Genomic DNA, 19,411 nt, shown 5'->3' with positions numbered 1-19,411 from the left:
TCCCACCTCTCACAAAGAATTTCAGTGSYTTATTCCCCTCCATTAGCTTGGCASGAGAGCTTCCTACRTAAGAAGCCAAGAAAAATACACTGAAAAACTTTGTGGTTTCTGAGAAACATAGCCAGGGCTCTGGAAAACACAGCAGGTTTCTAAAGAAAGGCTTTTTCTGTGTAGTTCATGCTGCTACACCTCTCACAGAAACAACCTGCAGGACAAMGTAACCATGAGAAGATACATTAATTGTATTAGTAGGATAATAGGCAATTCATCTGAAAATGTGAGTCTGATAGTTCATGAATTGGCYAAAAGTAATGGTCTATAAAACCATTTAGTAGCAGGGCTATTGAAATTTATCTRAAACCATAGCTTGATATCAAATAGCCTGTTTTGCAGCAATGGCTCAGGTATCATTTGTACATAGCAATAAACATGTTTATTCAATTAAATATTTGTGGAGAATATAGGAACAGGCTATAGGTTACCAAAATRTGGATGAGATGGGTTAAGGGGATAAAAGGACAAGTGCCAGGGCCATGTTATGACACAGCTGTGATCCTGCCATGAGGACCCCCCAGTTCTCTGGAATGTGCTTTTTCCCTGTGACTCCTCAACCCCTCCTTCAGTGAATTCAAATATGATAACAGATAGCAAACCACATCATGGGATATTATAGCAGAGGGCTTAATCCTTGGCTCCTGGAGAGCACATCACAACCCCCACAGCCACTGCAGTCACCCCAACATCTACAAGGAAACAGGACATCCTCTGCAAGAACTTACATCCAGAGCCGTGCAGCACTGGTTTGACAGCTGGGACAGCCCAACTGACATAGAAACAGGTTCTCCATGCCCCAGCCCCACCATGAATTTCAGGGACAAAGCAGCARGAGAGCCGCATGGTGGAAGACTGAGCGGCGCTGAATCTCAAGTGCAGGAATATATAGRACAACACCACTGCACAAGGAGCTGTGGTTGCTCGGCCTGTGGTTTCATAAGCAGCAGAAAAGCTGCTTAAAGACCAATGTTCATCCTCCCACACCCCTCCAGGAACTCATTCCCGTTTGCACATCACACCCCCTCCGTACTGGCACAGCTTTCCCCACGCCTGAGCGATTAACCAGATGGGGAAGGACTGATTTGGCTGGAGGGAAAAAAAATCCATTTTTGCAAGGTGGGCTGAGATTCCCATCTGGCTCACTGTGCCACCACAAACATCGCTATGGCAAGGGGAGATGGCMCCATCAGCTGGCACCCTTGGCAAAGCCACTGCAGTGGGAACACAGGGCAAAGCTGGATGCCACAGCCAAGTCGAAGCAGGAGCCACTGAAAACTGAGCATCAAGCAGAGCTTCTGCAGAGAGAAGAACGTCCTCCCCACACACCTGATGCTCAGACATGTGAAACCACAACCTTCAACCATGCTCACAAGCCCAGCACATTAACTGCAAATTCTTTGGGTTATTTTACTGTTCATGATGGTGCCATGATTGAAATCAAGGGTTCAACAGTAACACAGTGTCTTACTGGGGTTTAGTGCACTTGCAAGGGCATGAGGGCAGGGGAAGCACAGGAGTTTAAAGAAGCCACTTTCAGAGCTCTGTTCCAGCCAACAATCTGCAAGTAGAGCCATCCCTGGACAATTCTCTCTTGCTTTCTACAAAGATAAAATATCTCATCGACAGCTGAAAATTAAGAACAGCTGCTTCGAACAACCACTGTTGCCACCCTACTGCTCGTCTCCGTGCCCCAAACAGACCTGCATTGGCACAGGCCTGCTGGGGAGAGCCACTGCAGGGAGCTCAGTCTCAGCAAGCTGACAACCAACAATTCCCTTCCCAGGTACTGTGCTGATGGAGGAGGTGGGACTGCACAGGGAAGGAGCAGCACCGAGATGAGCTCTGCTTCTGAAATGCGACCCCAGCCWKGTCCCAGCCCTGTTTGGAGACAAGRWTRAGCAGAAGGATGTCTGAGCTGCTGGSGCTGCACTTACACACCCCAGTACAGGGGCTGGCCTGCCAAGAACTCAGCAAGGGTGATGAGCACACAGTGCTCTTTCTAAAAGCCACAACTGAAGGTTTGAATGTTTTCAAAAACTGGTAATTCAAGGTTTTAAGAATAATTTCAGATACCTACTTCCTTTATACTGGCATGCAAATAATTTCTAGATGTCGGCAAGCAGAGGAATGCAGCTCTGCAGCTGCTCTGCAGAAGTGCCCTGAAGGCACCCACAGCTTTTCCAAAAGCCCATGAAGGAGGACAATTTTAACAGCGAGCTCTGTACCCCAATGAATCACAGAACAGCCTAAGTGCTTGTGGTCCTGTTTTTCCAGGTTGCACTCCCACATAGAGCCAGCAGTGCCTTCAGGTGTACCTCAGGCACTACTGAGCAAGTCCATGCACCTGCCCTCTGCCAAACCATCCTGCAGCCACCCCAGCCCTGGGCAACAAGAAATCTCTCTTGGGTTACACAGCAAAAAACAACTGCCCATATCCTGGGCTTCAGTCCCACCACCTTGGGCTACATGAAGAATCTTTAACCTGACATCTGCTKTCAGGTCTTCCCATTTTAACTCTCCTGCCAGACTGCTTTCTAAAAGCTTGTAGCTGCACTCACTTATGTTTTGGTTTTTCCCAGGGAAGCCAGTATTCAAGGAATGGTCTGACTGGCACAGAGAGGAGGTGACCAGGCATAACAGGCCACATGCTGAATTCCAGCATTGTGCTGTCCAAAATACCTAACACAGAACATGGGACAAGAACATTTTATATATACCTGGGAGGACATTCTCCATTTAAACACCCTCCCTGCCCCTTCTCAGCTGCTCCCCATTCTGTGGGGCTGATGTGCCCAGGTGCAGTTTTTCACTGCAGTTTTTGCAGCTTCTTTCTCTCACATTTCTTTAAGTAGTCTCACTCATTTTGAATTATAATCTGGTCTCCTACCATGCTTCCATGGCTTTAGATATTTTGCACCACCTAATGAGGACAGCGCTTACTCTACCACCCAGGTCATGAGGAAGGAACATGGTAGAACTCACAACACAATGACCCAACTTCATCTTCCAGACAGAATYCTTTTGCTTGGCTTGTTACCCAAACACCCAACCCACTTGACAACCAGCTGGGATCCTTTACCCCTGCTGAAGGTGGCAGAYAAGAGAGCAAAGATATACATGAACTGAGTATCTAACACACACCATTAATGCAAACCTTCTGAACAGTTCAGTTTCAAAAAGATTCAGGGATATTTCAATAAAACTCAGCTCACATGCTAGGGCTTTATCATACCCCACTAACAATTCAAAACTGGTTTTCATATAACTAGGAGTATCCATAAAATAAAAAGTTTCATTCTTTCCCTTCACAGTCTCCAAATTCATTTGTCTGCCCTGCTCCACAAATAAAGCAACACTCGGCAGCCAAATAGCTGCAAGTCAAGGATGTTTGGTTTATGTGATGCTTTTCAAGGAGAATTTAAGCAGGTTTTATTTTAGCTGTTTTTATTAACATCAAGTATACAGAACTAAAAACAGTCATTCTCTTCTAACATAGCCTTCAACTTCACATTTCACCTGCTTAGCTATCAAATCCTCTCCCCCACCATAAATGCCATGCAGATACTACCTCATTAGAAATTCTTACTGTTAGAATTTCACAGACTGAAATATTAATACAAACTCAGATGTCACACGTTGTGGCAAGCTCGTATCTGTATGCACAGGATGAGTTTGAGCTGAAGCTGTCTAAAGAGACTCAGATCTTGGTGGTAAAGGTGGATGGATTGGCTGTGTCAGTAGTATTAAACTCTCAAATGCCTCCAAGTTCTGAGGTGTGAGTAGATACACCGGCCATGTCCAGCTTGGTGTCAAGATAAGATCATCTTCGCCTCATTCAAAACTCGGTTTTCATTGAATACAATTTTACAAAACTTTCAAGTGTGGTATCCATACAAAAACGCATGGGAAATCACTGAATAAAATAAACTTCTGTAGAAATCAATGACCATGTTTTCCTTGACGGAAATTTCCTGCCACTCAAGTGTATTCAACTTGGCTACACGTTTTGGGTTTTTTTTTCCACAAACTGCAGTAACTACCCAAGAAAAAGATGACATTCAGGTACAGATAAGCCTGTTTCTCACTAGCACTATTCCAGATCCAGGTCTCTTAATCTGCTTTTGTAAGTTTTTCTCTGCTGCTCTTGTGGAGAAGACCAACAGAGAGGCATCTGAAATGGCTCATCAGACAGCCTTACAYAGTCAGTAACAAACAAATGCTTCTCTACTTCTCCACTTGTTTAGACCTTGCTACTAAGTTGAGAGATGAAACCTAATCTAGTGTCCCTACAAAAATCCATTAAATCCCTAACTGTGTTTTCTCTCCTGTGTGGGTGTTGTCTCCCAGCAGAGGCAGCAGCCACAGGGAGCCCTCACCTGTCCCCTGTGGCAGCACAGCCCAGCACATGCACCATCACATGGGAGTGGGCACAGGGCACATCACCAGATTAAGATGCCTCACTCCCCCCCAAGCAGTCTGTGCTRTCTCCTAGCAGCTTCCAAATTGTCACCGTGCTAAGGATTCAAGTGACTCGTTTACAGCCAAAATCAGGCTGTGGTCTGTCACAGCAGGTTTTCACTCCTCCACTCAGGTCTAGCTGTCACTGGGGGGATGAAGGCACGCTCTGCACAAGCAGCTTCATTCTGCTGGTCCTGGGACCTCAGCAGAGACTTCAYAATGGCAAATATGATGTTTTCTTGGGAGATGATGGTAACAGCAGCTTCTTGCCTCCAGTTATGTAAATGTTCAGCTCTGATCATTTCCTTTTTGACAAAACTGTTTTACCTCAAAGGAGCTAGAAGGAGGTACATGGAAGACGAATCACAGCCAGCACAAGCAATTAGTAACTGATTTATGTCACACTGAGGCTCCAGTTCATGGATCACACATGAATACAGGAACCAAAAAGAATACAGGAACCAAACTCAGGCTTATACCCACTTAACTGTTTAKATGGATAGCCTGGTATGTCCCACAAACTTCCAGTTTATTTCTGCAGTTTTCAGCTTCCAAAATTCATGCATGATTCCAGCTCCATAAGGAAAACTGACAAGGTATCAAGAGTGCTTTAGAAGACACATTTTTTCTAAAAGAGAGAATCTCCCCTCTAAGATTAATTTTTATATTCTAGCAATTTTGCTATTTGGCAAAAAGAGAAAATGTGTCACGAACAGCAAGCTATTACTGTTRTTAGTAATAACCACTCAATCTGCCTTCACACAGATGTTTGTGCATTTTATGCTGAAGACCTGCAYGAACATGATGAAGGATAACGACCCAAATCTGAACAAGTAACCACTAGATTTCTAACTGCTGTATTTAGCTCTTCTTTGGGTCAGGACTGCAAGGCTCTGGCCATGMACAAGGACATCACACCTGCATCTTAAGCAAACAGCAGCACCTCTCGGAAGCTTATCCCTGCAGYGATAGCAACAACAACCTCCCAAACCCAGCCCCTGCTCAGCCAGCTCTCACTTTGAAGCTGTACCYTCAAACTATATGTTCACACTCTCAAACACAACAAGGGGACTCAGCCTGGAGACAGGATGATTAGAGACCAGGCATCTGCTGGACCTCTTGAATTCAACTGCCAAGAGCCCYTCCAACCTCAGTGTCTCATTCCACTCTTGAGGTGGAAAACTCTGTGAAGCTTCCCTAAAATCATTGAGGAAGAATTAGAGAACAGCTTTCTGGCACTCTCTGAACCACAGAACACATTTCAGACCCTAGGGACACACAGTCAGTGCAGATATAATAACTAGGCTGTGGCTTCAGAGCACAACTCTTCAAACCCCAAACTATGCCAGCACAGGTTCCAATTACCAACCTTAAGTTAACGACGAATGCAAGAAGGGGCAACCTTTTAGCAAGTTAATTTTTGCCACAAGGATACGTTAAATAAGAAAAGGGTTGTTATAAATTAGTCCACTTTATCAGTTGGCAGAAGAATTTGCCAGGGCTGCAAAACTGATTCTTGCTTAGCTTGCAAAAACTCGCTGATGGCTGGCAATAAAAGGAAAAGAAAACCTGGGAATTTTTGTTCTGATCTTCTTCAGCACTCAACCTGCAATAAAAAGTGCTGTTTATGCTAAAGAGTAAGAAATAACCAGAATCTGACCCCACTCAAACTGCATTTTCATTCCTAAATTGACATGTTGTTATGCAATACCCTTCAGAGCTTTTAGTTGACCACAWCTTTGAAATCTAGACCTTCATTAGCAATTTAAAACAGTCAGAAATACACAAACACTGRAGCTGCTGGAGCCAACACACATATTTTGAAAAAAAGAGACTCCCTATAATTAGGGGGTTGATGAAAATTTACTTAAACATGGAGCAAATGGACAGTCATGTATTAACAGAGACTAAATATATATGTTCTCAGCAGCATGTTCAGCACAGCAGTAACCAAGGACTACGTAAAAAAACTTCTACGTTTTAAGAATGGAAAAAATTTTCCATAGTTTTCTCCTTCTGCAAAACCTACTAGAAGCACCCACTGAAGCAAARGAGAACAGGAGTGTAAAGACTCTTCAAAGTAAAATGTTTTCTAAGTTTCCTACARAAACTCCCTCAGAAGTCTTCTTTCAGTCCTCTGCTTTGATTTAGGAACACTCTGTCAGTCTTAGCTAAAAATTACAAAGCAGTTATTTTTTTTAAGAAAAAAGTAACAAACCCCACAGGCGATGAGGCCAAGATTTTCACTTTCTGCTCAGGGCAACCTTCAGCAACATCTCTCAGCTATAAACAATGAGTTACTCTGGCAGGAAGAATTGCACCATCACTGCACGCCCTCAGACAACTCACAACTTGCAGCTCCACCAACACACACCATCAGTTTGGAAGGGGGAAGGGGGAATTTACAAAAACAACCCCCAGAAGAAAGAGTAAACATGAATTGGATGCACAAGCATGGTCTGGAGGATTTGAGCACCTTTCAGTGACTGCACTAAGGCAGGATGCTCTGGCACTCATCTCCTTAAGGCTGCAGACACTGGGAATGCAGGGGCACTGACTGACAAGAATTTTGCAGCTCCTCYAGAAAAGCAAAGCAAGTAATAATAAAAACACAGTGGTGTGATGAATTTTTGGATGCTTCCCAGAGTTCCTGCACAGCCGTAATCACTTTCTGTCAAGTATGAACTCGCTAAGGGTGCTCCACAGTGCATGGGAGTCAGAGCTAACTATGATCTGCCTGGACAGGAATCCTTTGGAGTCATCGCCTTCACATACAGATGACCAATTAAAGCAACTTCCGTAAAACAAGCAAAAAAAAAAAGAATGTCACTGTCCCACCCACATTCCATAAAAGCAACAGGAAGGAACCAGGTTTGAGAAAAAGGAGTCACTGCTTGGATGGTCTTGCTGTGAAGAAATAAAGATATTTTAACGTAGTAACACAGCCATTTACTGAGTGGAAACCAACTTACATCTGATTAAAGACACATTTTTCTCTCTCCACCCCTTTTCACCCCCAGAAACAGGAAACATGACAAACCTACAGAACAAAAACCAGATGAGCTAAAAAATCCTGYTCCATTGGCTCTGCACCAGGGCTTTGCCTCTGGTTCTGCTGAACACTGCATCTTTCACCAGCAGCCATTGACTTTTCCCTAGGCCCACAATAATATTCTGTTAATCAAATAATCATATTCAAATTGTCTTAACCAATTCTATAAACTACGTAAACCAGCTTAGAACACCTGACAATAAAGTACTGATGCATAAAGACCAGAAATTACCTTTTTTTCCTTGAGGTTATAAGCTTTGAACCTTGCACAACTAATCTGCATTATTCTGTTTTGCTACAAATAAACTTTATAGCTTTTTTATTTTTTTTTTTTTTTGTGCTAGTCTTATTGGATTTTATGTAATTACTTTTTCTACCTATTTATTTTTTTTTTTTTTTGTGCTAGTCTTATTGGATTTTATGTAATTACTTTTTCTACCTAACCCCCAACTGGGAGAGAGAGAAAAAAAAAAACCCTCAAACACTCTCACAATCATACTGCACTCTTCTCTGTGTCCATACAAAGTAGGAGGGCTGTGATTGAGGACTCRACCAGCAATGGAAGTGTCATGGAGTAACAAACACAGGCTGTGACCACTGTCCAAAATGCCTTCCCCACATCTCCACTTTCAGGATSAACTGTTTAATGTTCCTTAGGAAAYGTGTTTCCAGCTGCAGCGGCAGTGGTTTTTAATTAAACACATCTTCCAAAGAGTGGAAGTGGCAGGAACTACAAAGCCATACTTTGTACCAAAATTTAAACCACTCCAGAGTCTCTCCTAGAGCCAAACCAGATTCCTGCTTTCCACTCAGAAAATATTCCCTATCTTTCATTTTACTTGTAGCTTGTATGAAGTCGTTTGACTCACACAGTTACTAATTTAAAAGACATGAAGTCATCAGCTGAACGCAATGATGGGAGAGCTGCTCTACACCTGCTGCCAGGATTGTCAGAGCCAGCAGCCTGTGGGCTCCTGCCAGCACTGGGCACCGTGGCCATCGGGCACATCTGCAGAATAGAGTCAGTCTAGGCTCCAACTCCTGCCTCAGGAAGCTCCTACACTGCTGGACCTTGGCAGAGAACCCCAGAGAAGCAATGCTACTTGTTTGCCCTTCTCTCATGGTTTTATTGCTTGTTTTACTGCCTGACTGTTGTTTTCCCTTTTAGGGATGGCTTTACACACTGCCACCACCCAGGAAAAAGGTGGGGGAGACTATGAGGAAGGGAAGATAAATGATTGTAGGGATCAGTAAAAAAAAAAAAAAAAAAGTGGCAGGGGTCAATAATTACAAACGGAGAAGTAGAAAGAGACACCAAACAGCATCCTAGAGAATCCATCACTCCACAAAGGCATCAAAGGAGCCAGAGGATACTGCTCAACAGTGCAACAAGCAGAGCTCCAGCTTTATTCCCTCCTTCAGCTGTTGCTAGCAGTCAGCTCAGCCAAGATGGGGTGAAGGTCTTGTAATTTAGGGCCTCAGACAAGGTCYGGACTAAAAAATGTTGATGGGACCAGTATAATCAAAACTTCATGACGAGGGTCATGACAGAGGACAGACCTCTCACCTAGAGCAATCAGAATACATCAAGCCCTCTGTACACCACTTACAGCTCATTATTCAACTTCTCACCTTTAAAATCAATAAATAATTTAAGTTTCAGGATGCTTAAACTCCAAAACACCTGGACATGAGGGACTGGTTGGAATGAGCTGTATGGTTTGTAAGTGAAGTTATTACGAGATGTGTCACTTGCACACATGTCCAGAGCCCATCATGAATTATCCAAGACCAGGAACAACTCTTCAACATCGAACTGCAAGATTSTAGGTTTTTAAGTCAAGCTAAAAAGGATTACTGTTACAAGTATACATTACAAGGACATACTYGCAAGAAAGAGGGCAAAAACTGGCAGCTTGTACATCTTGATTAGTTGCACTCACACYCACTTTCACCTTCTTGCTTCTGAGCATACCACAGCTCTGTCCTCTGCTCTTCAACAACGCTGGCTCCGAATTCAATATTCCAGTCAATTAAAAAAAACATTTACCCACTTACAGCTTCAGCTGGAGATCTCAAGAGCACTTTCCTAAGATGAATACTGACCTGCTCAGTGTTAYGCAGGTTAAACACCATTTTATAGGCACACAGCTCAGCCCTGTTTACATGAAAAATTCAACTGACCTTTGTGGCTCTGTAAAGCTACATTGCTAGTGCAGCCCTTGYGCAGACCATTTATTTAAGTGGATCTTCTATGCTCAGGTTATATCAACCAGAAAAAGATACAGAGAGGAGAATCTCCCCCTTAGAGCCTTAGATCTGCATAGATATCACCTCCACAAGTGCCCAGAATAAAGTGAATAAAAACTCTGAGCCCTTGGGGAGTGGGAACAGGAGTGGAAGGGGGAGCATGGAAAACCACTCATGCTATCAAGGCCACATGTTCCTGATAGTATTGACTCCTACAGAGTTAAATGAAAAGCCACAAACCTAGTATTTACCTAAATGTCCTCTTGACCTTCTGCTGAATAACAGCAATGACAGAACTGTGTGGCCTACGCTTTTCCCTCAATTCCTTCAGTTAACCTCCAGGTAAAAAAATGATGGCAATCTTTTYTTCTCCTGCTCCTTCAGCACCTACTCACAAGCTCATTAGTTTCAGCCTGTTCCTTAAAGTAGCTGTTGAAGGCTGATCCAGAACAGGGTGCACCAGTGGGTTTACAGCCTCTTCTACCCGAACTTGTACCAACATCTCATTTGCTCCTAACATCAGCTCTACACAGAAATTCTTCTTGAGCATATGCAGTGATATGCAGATCTATTCCATAATAGGGCACTGATTGYTTAGAAACTGGATGTTCTTTGGGAAAAACAGCATACCACAAGCTTAGGATCTCATATTATGCCCAGTGCAATCCTACCCGCCACACTGGTGCCAGCTTCCTGTCTGCTTTGCTCTCAAGCCCCTCACTGCCAGGAGTTTCACTCACTCTTGGGCTGTAACAAACTAAAACAGAGCTGCCAAAGAACCAACTGGCATCCRGCTTGGTTTCATGGGCACTGTTCAACTCTCTGCCTTGGTAACGGTTATTCCTTCAGCTACAGCTGGCCTCAGGTTTGCCTTTTCCATCCCTGAGTTTATCAGAAACTGTTTAAGCTGGGAGGGACCATAAAGCTCATCTCATTTCACCCCCTGCCATGGGCACAGACACTTTCCACTATCCCAGRTTGCTCCAGCCTGGTCTCAGACATTTCTAGRGATRGAGCAGCCACAGTTTCTCTGGGCACCCTGGGCCAGGGCCTCCCCACCCTCACAGGGAAGAATTTTACTCAATATTCCACCTAATCCTGCCCTCTGGCAGTGGGAAGCCAATCCCCCTTGTCCTGTTTCTACAAACCCTTRTCCAAAGTCCCTCTCCAGCTCTCTTGGAGACCCTTTAGGCATTGGAAAGGACTCTAAGGCCTTCACAGAGCCTTCTCTTCTCCAGGCTGAACAATCCCAGCTCTCCCAGCCTTTCCTCCCAGCAGAGCTGCTCCATCCCTCTGCCCATCCTGGTGCCTCCTCTGGCCTGGCTCCAGCAGCTGCAGCTCCTCCCTGTGCTGGGCCCCAGGGCTGGGGCAGCTCTGCAGGTGGGGTCTCACCTGAGCACAGGGGGAGAATCCCTGCCCTCAACCTGCTGCCCACACTGCTTTGCATGAGCCCAGGATACAGGCATAGGTCCCTGAATTTAAAGCCTTTCAGAAGAGGCTCTTGGGAGTCTAACTGATTATTAAATAGCTGTCTTGTAAATTAGAGAAATTATAACAGAAGGGAATGTCAATAGAGTGGGGGAGAATTTCCCTTTGCAAACTGAATTAGTTTAGATCTGTGTATTTAATAATTTCTATCACTTCACAAAGTATGGAAAAAAAGGTTACTCCTCTGATTTCACCAGAGATATTTATAAACACATATCAAAGGACTAACAGATGTTTTCTGTARTTCATCTGGGATTAACAAGCAAAAATATATAATCATATTGAGAGAAAAGGTAGCTGGCTCTTTAAATCCATCACTCACGAGGAATTATGAATCATATTTAAGTATCAGATTTGCCAACAGAAGAGTCTGGACTAACCTTCTGCACACCAGAAATCACAGTTACACCCATTCTCACCCCTGACTAGCAGATAAGGAGTCTCAGTCMTCCAAGGAGAACCATCCCACTTCCAGTTGCAGGGACTGCATTCCTCMTGCAACTCCTTCACCTCAATAAATCCCTTTGCACCCAGTTCTGCTTCATGACACAGCAGGCCACTCTCAGTGCTTGTCTTTCCAGAGGAGCTCATCTAGTGAGGGTGCTGGCATACAATTTTGTGGTAGCTCTATTTAAATCTCATTTGCTGGATCAAAATAGTATGGCGTTAAAAGTAGTAATTATCAAACATCTGCACTTTCTCTGAAGCTGCAACGCTGCTTAACCAATGCACGAGCTATAAACTCACTGAATGGAGCTATTCCGGATTAGCTGTAAAACAGTTCGGGTGAATTCCCAGAGCAGTAATAGATCCCATTCCTCAAGGTCATACATACTGAAGTTCTGCAGCATAAGATTTTGAATGATGGCCAGTTAAAGCACGATAGCAAGAAGCCCCATCCCTGGAAGTGTCCAAGGCCAGGCTGGACAGGGTTTAGAGCAGGTGCARACTTTGGGCAGGAAGGTGTCCCTGCCCACAGCAGGGGAGTGGAACCAGATGAGCTTTAAGGTCCCTTTCAACCCAAACCAGTCTGTGATTCATCATTATGTTGAGTGGCTGTCTCATAAGGCACTGTCCTAACAAAAATGATAGTCRGTTCTCTTTTATTCATCATGTTTCCTTCAGTGTACAGCTAAGCTGAGAAACGCCAGTAAAAGAGAACCCAGCAAGTCCTTCAATAGAAAAACCACAGCCATGTGGGCCCTCACACCAGACCAGCCCCACTGTCYACCTATGATGAGCAAGCTGGTTTGGCAGCTAAATATTTTTGTGAGCTTAACTAAATCTTTGCATAGGAAAGGTCATTYAGAAATCAAATAGTAACAGCAGACATAAATTTACGGCAGGGCTGAAGTCTCACTAAAGTGTATTTCCAGCTCTCAAACATTTCTACTATTGTGGGTTCCTTTGCAAGATCAGTTTCTCGATCTTACAGCTGCAGAAGGAAGATATTCAYGCTGCTGAAAAAAAACACAAATTATTTTTCTATTACATCTCCCCATTAACTTTATCGGGCCAACAGAAGCTCTATGAAGAAGCTGCACATTAACRTCTGTCCTTACACATGTCAGCACAGAAATGCTGATGTTTCAAAGCTTAAAAATTGTCAGGAAAGTATTTACATTTGTATTTTAAAGCATCCATTTGAGCACGGGATTTCTAATCTCTGCCCACTGCRCTCCCCCCGGCCACCTTGTGTAAACTTTTAATCTCCGATGCAGAGGCCTATTATTAGAGCTGGCTGAAAAAAACCCTAAAGACTGAAGGCACATTGTTTCTTGTGGAAAAGGTTAGAGCAAAGCCTTTCTGAAACAAAGCCTAATAAACCTTTGTCTACTTCTGCTGAGAAAAGTAAAAAAAAAAAAAAAWTTCTGTGATGTTTTAGAAACTGTTTCTCTGTTAATGAAAAACAGTGACTCAACATCAAAGTATGTCCTTTTAAACAAAAATGTTTTGATTCAGAAGGGTGAAATCAGTACAACAAAACACTTAATGTGGCCTTGGTGCCCCAAGACAGAGCAAAGACTGTACCTAGCGTAAAATGAGCTGGGCTTTCACCTTCATCAACACAATCCTGCCTACAAAGCAACCCAGGAATGGAAATAAACAACCCCAGAACCTTCAGCTGGTTTGAAAGGACTGAGAGCCTGGTGTACTCAGCAGGACTGAGGAGTGCAGCTTCTCCCCGCACATCCCCTATCCCAGGGCAGGAAAAACACAGGAAACCAGTAACTCAAGTCCAAGTAACTGAAGCACCCAAAAACATCTTCTGCACGACTCCCATCCCCAAAAAAACCAAGAGATAAAGACAAACAAAGGGGGAAGGGCAGCAAAGAGCTCCCACATTAGTTCAACACAGATAACCCAGACATGCCTGGAGTCATAACTGCCAAAGCTGGGATCAGGACACGGTCATGGGGCTCACAGCCCAGCTGGATGAGGGAGCGATCGATGACCCTCGCCAGAAAACACCTCCTGGGCAGGGCTGGCGGGCCAAGGGCAGACAGGAAGGGAAATGTGTCTTGATCACATCCAATTCTTCACCAAGCATAGCTGGAACACACATGTTCCTGCAAACTTTCGGCCTGAAAGATTTCACGTGTTTTGACCTGGGAAGGGCAATGAATAAGAGCCGGGTGACCCTTGTCGCCCAGGGACCCCACGGCTACAGGCRGCAGACACAAGGGTCGCACGTAACCCGGGAGCTGATACGCCCTCCCTACTTTTCGTCTGTATAAAGTAGCACGAAACTTTCTGTTAACGAAGGAGAGACTCCCGCCTTCCAGCACAGGAGTGGATTAGAGGTGGGTGTCAGAAAACGTGGCGGAGCCAGGTGGAGGCGCGGGGTGTTCCCGGCTGTTCGCGTACTGGATCTGAAGCACGACCGGGGCGAGAAGGAGAGCTCGCTTCGGCTTTGGCCGCACTGCCCGGACAAACCGGGGGTCCGAAAGGCACGGGGCTCTCCCGGAAGGCTCCCAGCAGTGCCCGGCCCTGCCCGCAGACGGGGAGCGGCGCCGGGGCGGCCCCGGCCGCGCGGGGAGGGGCCTCGACACCGCCCCGCCACACCGAAACTTCGCCGGGAGCCGGTCCGGCCGCGCTTCTCCCCCGCCAAAATGCGCTCGGCGGCCCCAAACACCGCGGGTCCCGGTCCGCTCCCACACGGGCCCCGCCACGCCTGCCTAGCGCGGCCTCCCCAGGCCGGGCCCGGCTCCCGCCCCACGCGCGGCCCGCTCCGCTCCGCTCCCGTCCTCCGCTCCCCGCCCAAGCCCCGCGTCCCTCCCGAGCGCCGCGGCCGCAGAGCCCGGCCCGCGCCCAAAAGTTTCCAAGTGCGAAACCCGCAACTTTACCGGGGCAGAGGCTGGCTAGGGGTGATGGTAACCGCCCTGGCTGCGCTCCGACCCCGCCGCTTTGTCCCGTCCCGCGGAGGAAATGGGCTCTTCCGGCGCCTCCCGCCCGGCCCGGCCGCTCTTCCCGGCACCGCCCGCCGCGCCGCCCCCGCGCCCTTCCCGGCGCCGCCCGCCCGCAGGTGACGGGCGCTGAGGGCCGGCGGGGCACAGCGAGGGCAGGGAAGGGCGGGACCCCCTCACCGCGGCCACGGGACCCTAAAAACCCCATGGCCCCCGGAGCGGAGCCTCGCAAWGCTGCCTGGACCCCCTGCGGGCGCTCTCGCTCCGTGGGCCGAGGGGCAGCCCCCCCTCACAGCCTTCCACCGGGTGCCCCCAGCCCAGGATCTCAAGACGCCACTTTCGAGGTACAATCAACAAATTTGAGGTAAAAATCTGGCCTTGTCCTCCTGGAGAAGTGCAGGACACCGAGGGTCTTTGGAGAGAGGGGAGGTAATTGGTACCAGGATTTGAAGGAGACGGAGGGAAAGTTATGGATAGATTCCCCTTGGGTTTGTGAATTGGTGTTKTGTTTTGAAAACCTAGATATTTTCAGCTTCCTAAGAGCTGCTGCTTTTAGGAAAAGTCTTGTTCTCMTCGAGATGTGTCTAAAAACAAGACTACAGGTGGCAGGAAACCCCAGGGGTACAAGCGGGCCCACCAGAGCCCCTCTATGAACAGAGGGAGGTTTTGGGAACCAAACCTTGACCTGCAAAGGCAGGTCTGCAGGTGGAGAAGCTTGTCTTTRTGCAGTTATTTGTTTCAAAGTTTTMTTTGAAAAGTCTCAGCCTCTTGTGAGAAAACGATTGTTTTTATCCTGCAACAAATTACTCTGGGACTTTGCATGGTATGTTTTGAGATGGTTTTTAATACAAATCTCTCCACAGAACTTACACTTGTACTAAGCTGTAAAGACAACTGAATAAATTTAATACATTTCATGACTCATTTGCCAGCACTTCTGAGATACCTGAATCTGCACACTCCATCCTTCGTTATTAAGCAAAAAATAGAGAGATCAAATAACCTACAAGGAAGATTTATTCAGGGTACCACGTTAATCCAAGGTACGTAATTGAGCTGAGGGGGCTGACCCCAGGTCAGTGTCACAGCCCCGGTGACCACACCATGGTCAGGACTTTGACTTTCCTCCAGATCCTGGTTCAGTGGGATTTGCAGGGCTATGTTTCCCTTCTTTGCCCTATTCCTAGAAGCCTTTGCTGCAGGAACACAATGTCCTGCAGCGAATTATATTGCATTTTTCCTTCCTGCAGGTGCAATCCAAGAAAAGGATCCCAAGACAAGGAAGTAAACAGAGTACTGTTGTTTTATGATCCAGAAAGAAAATAGGTATCAAAAGCCCAGCCTTGCCAGTGAGTGAAATTAAAGAAYGTGAGATCGGTAATTATGATTCTGACTGAGATACAGGTTATTAAAAACAATAGGGTCTTTCAGTCCCTTAACAGACTCTCCTATGGAAACACACAGAAAGTAGATTTTTAAAATTCTTTCTATTTCCTGCTTATACAAACCATTAATATTTGGTGTCAATTGCATCAGGGGTTCAAACTATTCATTTCTGATTTGTAGCATAGTCCCCGTAAAAATTTAGTTTACACTTCAATAGCTTGCTTTCTTTCATTATTCCTTTTWATATCATGTCTTGGCCTCCTGTGGTGGCTTCCACATTCGGCAGTTCTGTGTGCCTCACATCCTTTCAGGACAAAATGTCAGATTTAAAAAAAAATCCTTTTTAAACCTACAGACTCAAAGGTAGTAGGTCTGGAGTTGTGGCAAATCACACGTTCTGCACTGCACCACTGAAAAGCAAAGGGAGAAGTAGGAAATCAGCTGGCAGCTCTGTTGGTTCATGGAGCAGGTTAAAAGGCTCAGCAAACAAAACATAAAATTATGTAAAAATAGAGCCAGCAAGCTTAAGATTGGACTTTGTCTTTTAATTAACAACTCTCTCTGAATCACAGCACTGGGCTCTGTCAACAAGACTAAAAAAAAAAAAATACGCAGGAGGGTATTCAGACAGGCACCCAGCCACAGTACCTCACAGCTCCCATCCAGTCCATGTCATTGGCAGCTTGAAATCTAATGCATTTTCCAAAATGAGTTACAAGTCTGCTGCTTGACCTCAAATCTTCCTGCAACAGTGTTTGTGGTTTGTGTAATCCCATTTTCCTCGTGGCTTTTTAATGCTTTTCTTGTCCTTTTTCACTGGGTGCAAACCTAAGGTTAGCCAGGGGAGAGGACAGGGAGGGGAGGCGGCTTCACTGCTCCTGTGGGAGGTTCTGTGTGTAAAACCAACRAAAGCTTTCGGTCTCACCCCGTGAGGACGATCCAAGGTGCAACAGAGCGGAGCAGTGTTGGCGGCTGCGCACTCCTGGCAGCCCATCCCTGTTCCTGAGGTGTGTGCACAAGGCAATCAATCCCTGGCCAGGGCCACCTGAAGACACCGTGTGGGTGTAGGCACAGCAGGGAAGTTGCACTTTCCTGTTAAATCCCGGGGTGGGTTTGTGTAGGAAGGGGCTGATTGTTTATGTAGCACCTACTGTAGCTACGCTCCCCACCAGTCCCAGTGTGCACAGGATCTAAATTYTGTGCTTCAGCTGTAACTGGATTTTCTATTTCTGTAACAACATCAYTGAAGTGAAGTAGTTGCTCCATGCATCCATTTGTGCCCATTTCAAAATGTTTGTTTGATCTCTGTGGTTTTGGGTTTTGTTTTATTTGGGTTTTTTAAGTGGTTTAGTTTTGTTACTTGTGAGAAGTAAACACTGCACTTTTCATTTCAGTTTCAAAGACAGAACTAGTGGGGCAGGAGATGGTGGTGAGGGGATTGAGAGGAATGAGAGAAGGAAGGAAATAAAAAGAATGAAGGAAAGGCATAGAGTGTTGTAATGACAAGCTGAAGTTCCTGCTGAAGAGGCTGAATGGCCAGCAGGAACAACAGAGAGAGGAAAAACTAAAAATATTCTAAAGGAATCTCTGGGTTCAAATAGCAGCGGGTGGAGSCTATCTGCAGGCTGATGTCATGCTGGGCAGTGGGGACAGCCCCAGGGCAGCCGTGCTGTGCCACCAGCTGTGCTGACTTCGGAGCAGCAGCTACCGGGTACAGCCCTGTCACCTGGCTGTCACTRGGCTGCCAGCGAGGGGCCAGGAGCTGGGCAGGGACCTCGCAGCCAGTGAACTTCACCATGGGKGTCACCCCAAAATGCAGCCTCCCTTGAGGTCTGGAGGCTCTGATGAAGTCAGCAATGTGGCAGAGTGACAAAATGAGGCTCTGGCACAAATATCTCATGTGTCCTATGGCATCCACTCCTGGGGGCTCCCCAGTGTTCATCTCAGCGTTCCATACAGCCAGGAGGCATCACCATTGCTTTTCAGGGCTCAGATACATAAAAAACTAAGATTGTCTCACAATGTCCAATTAGGAATGAGCATCTGCACTGCCAGAAATGAAATTTCAATGTCCTGGGGCGATGCATGCCTTGGRACTCTGGAAATGCTGGTAGGTGGTGCTTTTGGGGGGACTGCAGTACTAAGGTGTGCCTATAACAGCCACCTAGGTGCCGTGAGCCTCAGTCAGGAGAAGGKATTTACCAGCACACCTGCAGCTACACTGGTGCTCCTTGGCAGTGCTGGCAGCCCAAGGATCAGACCCAGCTGATGCTGCAATATCTCTGGGCTTAGCACTGGTTCTCTGGGAGCTGCAGCCACGGTGCTCCCGGTGCCAGGGGTATGCTCACCGTCACCGCCACCCTCTGCAAGGAACACGGTCCGCTGGAAACAGGTCCCGGTTCATAATCAAGAAGCCACTGGATCCTAGCTGAAACACTCTCTTCTGCACTATCAAATACTCCTGGGGCCTCCAGAAAGAGAAGCAATCCATAATGCCAGCATGGCCAGGAGCAGAGAGGCTGCAGGCATGGAGCAGCATCTTCCCCCTGCACACGCTATAGCACATGCCTGCGCTACCTAAAAAAAAAAACAGCCAGAAATTGTAATGAGGAGAAATTATGCCATCCCAAAAGGCTCAGCATGAGCTGGGTTCACTGGTTGCTGTTCCTAGCCCGAGTAGTTTGCATTCACCTCCAGGTTCACACAGCCTTTGTGTAATAAACTGTCATAGCCCCGGAGAAGGGAACATTCAAAAGAGTGCCCCGAGGCAATGCGTAGCAGAAGCCTGAGAATCTTCCTGCATGAGTCACTGACCTCCACACACTGCATCTATTTCAGCCTTTAATTAATAAGGTTTTACATTTCTATGGCACTCTCCATCTGGAAAGATCCGAAAATGCTGTAAAGACTAAGAGGTGTACAGCACCATTGAAATGTGGTTCCTGTAGAGGTGGGACTGTGCAAGCTTAGCCAGGGGCACAGGGGGRAAAGGTTCTTAATTTTAAATGCAGCTTGTTATGTCACTGAGCATTTCATATCTATGGAGAGCAGACAAAAAGATTTTTGTTTCTAAGGCACTGCTTGAGTAAATAACACTGTAGATTGCTTTTGTTATCCGGGGGGATRCAGTGCAAAACAAGTGCTGGGTGATTTTAATTTGGCGCATTAAAGGGTCACAACTTAAGCTACAAATTTAAACCATCATTGGATCAAGGCTTTCCTGCCTCCTGTTAATTTTGTTATTCCCAAATGTTAGCTACAAAGCAGAAGCCAGCGGGGGAAACAAATCCCATGCTTACAGCACCTGACCCTGCAT

The 19,411-nt window shown here is 46.2% G+C and overlaps 1 protein-coding gene across 1 annotated transcript in view; it reads right to left on the bottom strand.

Moving 5' to 3' along the window:
* Positions 1–14,773, bottom strand: part of CTNNA1 (catenin alpha 1) — a 122,105-nt gene extending 107,332 nt beyond the window's left edge. Inside the window, exon 1 of the mRNA XM_057378714.1 lies at positions 14,650–14,773. The gene's annotated coding sequence lies outside the window, so the exon portion shown is untranslated. The remainder of the gene's footprint in view (positions 1–14,649) is intronic.
* Between the last annotated feature and the right edge of the window lie 4,638 nt (positions 14,774–19,411).

The sequence above is a fragment of the Malurus melanocephalus genome, unplaced genomic scaffold (assembly GCF_030028575.1).
Source record: "Malurus melanocephalus ecotype Western Australia unplaced genomic scaffold, MMel_1.1 scaffold_371, whole genome shotgun sequence".
Taxonomy (NCBI): Eukaryota; Metazoa; Chordata; class Aves; order Passeriformes; family Maluridae; genus Malurus; species Malurus melanocephalus.
The sequence above is the reverse complement of the archived record's forward strand: the minus strand, read 5'-3'. Positions and strand labels throughout refer to the sequence as shown.